A 4,083-nucleotide genomic window follows, 5' to 3' on the forward strand; every position below is an offset into this window, starting at 1 on the left:
ACAACAACAACAACAACAGGGACCTTTGCAGAGTACTGAGAAGCAACAGTGTCAGTCTAGAGACTAAGGCGTGCTTGATCCTGACCATGGTCTTTGCAGTTACTTGCTATGCATCAGAGAGCTGGACAGTGACTGTGGATGATAGAATGAGAATTGATGCCTTTGAGTTGTGGTTCTGGAGAAGAGCTTTGAACACACCATGGACCACCAAGAAAACAAATAGGTCTGTCTTGGAGAGGGTCCAAGTTTCTCCTTGGAGGCTAGGATTTTTTTTCCCCCTACTAGTTTATTTACAAAACTCTAATACAAATTCAAACAAATTCTTTCCATTTCCCTCATCCCCACCCCCATCAACTTGTGCAACCTGATGATCAATTCTCTCTGCCCCCTACACATCCACATTCCTCTGCTTCCAGGGAGGATAGGATTTTAAAGCTCCATCTCACCTGTTTTGGGCATGTGACCAAGAGGGACCGATCCTTGGAGAAGGACATCATGCTCGGAAGGGTGGAGGGACAGCACGGGAGAGGAAGACCCCAGATGAGATGGATTGATACAGTGACTGGGGTAGGTATGTTGGAGTCAGTGAGACTGGCTTAGGACAGGGCAGGCCACAGAGCTATTGTACATAGCATTGCTAGCATCTTGATGGCACAAAATAACAACAACAATGTAAATAAAACTTGGTTCTCTGTCTTATCATAGAACCATCAAGACTGATATGTTTGAAAAGCAACAGCTAGTACAGCCTCAGCACTTGGAAGGCCAGAGTTCCAGTGTTAACTCTGTTACTAGTCTCTGTGACCTTGAGCAGCAATTATGCTCTGAATCTCTTGTTTCTTCATCTTAAAAGGAAAGACTTGAGTTAGCTTCCCAGTTTTCTTCCAGCTCTTAAGGTTATCCCCTTACCACCCCTGTTCTTCAAAGAAAGCAATCTTCAAAGAGAGCCTATTTATTTGGGTTTTTGAGACCTGTGGTCTGCGTGGCTAGCGGTAAATATGTATTCAAACATATAACTGTAAATTTAAAAAGAATAGGGTCCTGTGAAGAAGCTTTGCTTTAGTTACTTATAGGAGGCTGTGTGTCGTAAGTAATTAGGAAACTCATTGCAGAATTCTTCCTTGCTTATTTCAGCTCACGTGTTTTCTCTACTGAGAAAGGGAACCTTTATATAGTATATTATTTAAACATTCTAAACTTACCTTTGCTTTTCTGAAAAGAGTAATATGATTTCATTCTAATTATGATCAGTGATAGAGCCATTTAGTGTGGCATAATGAACACAAAATAAATAGTTGGTGGAACATGCATGTATCTGAAATGTACAAACTTATCTAGTCTCTGGGCTTTTCCTATTTAGTCTTAGGAAGCCAGTGCATCACTTAGAGTAGAATAGCTTCAAGGTAAAGCAGAGTATTTTCCCCCCTTCAAATGTGTGTTCAGCTTTTAATCACAATGGGAGTTGTATATATGCTCAGAAGAAAAGCTCCCATGGTGTTGCAGTATTTTTAGTAATTTGCTTAATAATAGTGTTGTGATACTTCAAGTCCACAGGGTAGTTAAAGGTTTGGAAGTAATCACTCTTTGGGTTAGAATCAGAGCTGCTGTATGTAGGAGCTGGGTCACAGAGAGTCACAGGTGACTCGACAGCACAGAACAACACAAGTAACAACACAAATAACAACAGTGTTCAAGAGCAAATTATAATACTGAATTTGACTGGGTTCTGAGCTTGAAAATACTGCACGCATGCTCTCTGGAAGTTTAATATCAGTGTGTCAGAGCTACTCATCTGTGAACTTCAATTTTAATTCAAGGAGTACTAAGGGTGAAATAGGTAAAACCTTATCTCACCTGTTCTGGGCATGTTGTTAGGAGAGGCTGCTGCTTGGAAGGGAACATCGTGCTTGGAAAGTGGAGGGTTGGCAAAAGAGAGGAAGACTCTCAACCAGGTGGGTTGACACAGGCTCGAGTGTGTCAGAGATGATGAGGACGGGACAGGATAAGACAGGGTTCAGGTCTGCTGGTCACATGGTGGCTGTGAGTCGTGCTTGACCCAATGACACATAGCAATGACATCTCAGGTGGCATGCCTTTGTTGTTAGTTGCTATTGAATTGATTCTGACTGGAGGCATAGAACTGCATGGAGGGATTTCAAAGCTGTGCCCTTTCAGAAGCAATTCACCAAAGGCATCTTTCTTGAATAAACCACCAAAACTTTCCTCTTTAATCTTACCTGGGATGTGCAGGAAGTGTCTGGTGATTGGCAGCCTTCTTGTGACGCTGAGGGCAATGGGAATAGTAGAGCCAGGAACCTTTGAGTGATCTTGCCACTGCTGGTCAACCTAACCATACACTTACCAATTTTGGGGTTTGTCAGACTTCCAGTTTTATGAGGAAAAAAGAAAAAAAATATACCCTCAGTGGCTTAAAGCCACTGGTGGTCAGAAAGTCTTTATGCATAAACAAATGAAAATCCAGAGACCTAATACATTAACCTGGGGCTAGGATGTGGGCCAAGGGAGCTGTGTGTACCCATAAATATCACCAATATCTTTTCCAGAAACCCCGAGCCTCAGATTTTAGCTGCATAATGGTATAATTGAAACCCAGGAAAGATGAAGCATAAAGCTCTCAACATTTTAGAGTGTGTGTGTGTGTGTCTGTATGTGCGTGCACTTTTCTCTCAGTTCACTTGTCAAACATTACTGGCATTTCCCCCCCCTTTAATGGAAAAAGAAAGTATTGTTGCCTAGTTATAGCAATGAAAAAGGGGCTTGCTGGTTGCTTGCATTTAAAAGCCATTGAAAAAAGTAGCTGATCTTACCTGTTGGGTTTTTTATACATACATGTTTCCATCACACTATTCTTAAAGCAAAAGATGAGGAAGATTTTGTTGTTAGGTACTTTTGAGTCGAGTGTGACTAATAGCAACCCCAAGAACAACTAATCTGAACCCTGTCCTATCCTGTGCCATCCCTGCAATCTCTGACTAACTTGAGCCCACTGCTGCAATCATTATCAGTTCACCTGGTTGAGAATCTTCCTCTCCTTCGCCATCCCTACACCTTTCCAAGCATGATGTCTGTCTCCAAGGACACGATGTCTCTCCTAGCAACATGCCCATAGTACGTGAGATAGAACTTCATCATCCTTGCCTCCAAGGAGCACTCTGGCTGCACCTTCTCTGAGATATTTGTTTGTTCTTTCACGAGTCTATAGGATCTTCAGCACTCTTCTGCAACACTACAGCCCAAAGGCATCGGTTCTTCTGTCATCCTTATTCACTGTCCAGCTCTCAGATGCACAGCAAGTGACTGAAAAGACCATGACCTGACTCAGGCACACCTTAGTCCTCAAACTGATATCATTGTTCCCCAATAACTTGAAGAGGTCCCTGACTACAGACTTTCCCCATGCAATACATCTTCTGTTCTCCTGATTGCTGGTATACCAAGTATATTGATTGTGGATCCGAGTGAGATGAAGTCATTGACAACATCAATCTTGTCTTCATCTATTATGATGTTGTTTGTCAATCTAGTAGTGAGATTGTTCTTGACGTTGAGTTGCAATCCATGTTGAAGGCTGCAGTGTTTGTCTGCAGCAAGTGTTTCAAGTCCTCCTCACTTTCAGCAAACAAGAGGATTACAAATAATTTTTTAAAATTATTATTAATTTTAATGAATGTTTACAGAGACTTTGGATTTCCATTCATTCATTGTTGTACTTTTTTCTCCGCCCACCCCTCCCGCCAATTCATTCTTTAAAAAGTAAAAGAAAAATTCTTTCTTTTTTTTTTTTTTTAATTCTTTCATCGTTATACAATCCCTCCTCCTAAGTCCACTCCACTGTGCAGCCTTCATTCTGGACTCCTGTCATGATAATAATCATATATCGCTTTTAAAGAGTTCTGTCCCTCATCTGTTTCAATGTCGTATACATTATTTATCTCCTCTTTTCTCAGTCTCCCCTCAACCCTGATGTCAGTCCCATTTTACAACAGTGGCACTATGCAATATTTGTCCTTTTGTGATGGAGATATTTCACTCAGCATAATGTCCTCCAGGGTCACCCATTTT

This window comes from Elephantulus edwardii, unplaced genomic scaffold (genome assembly GCF_000299155.1).
Source record: "Elephantulus edwardii isolate Elephantulus edwardi_28Jun2011 unplaced genomic scaffold, EleEdw1.0 scaffold00011, whole genome shotgun sequence".
NCBI classification, from domain to species: Eukaryota; Metazoa; Chordata; class Mammalia; order Macroscelidea; family Macroscelididae; genus Elephantulus; species Elephantulus edwardii.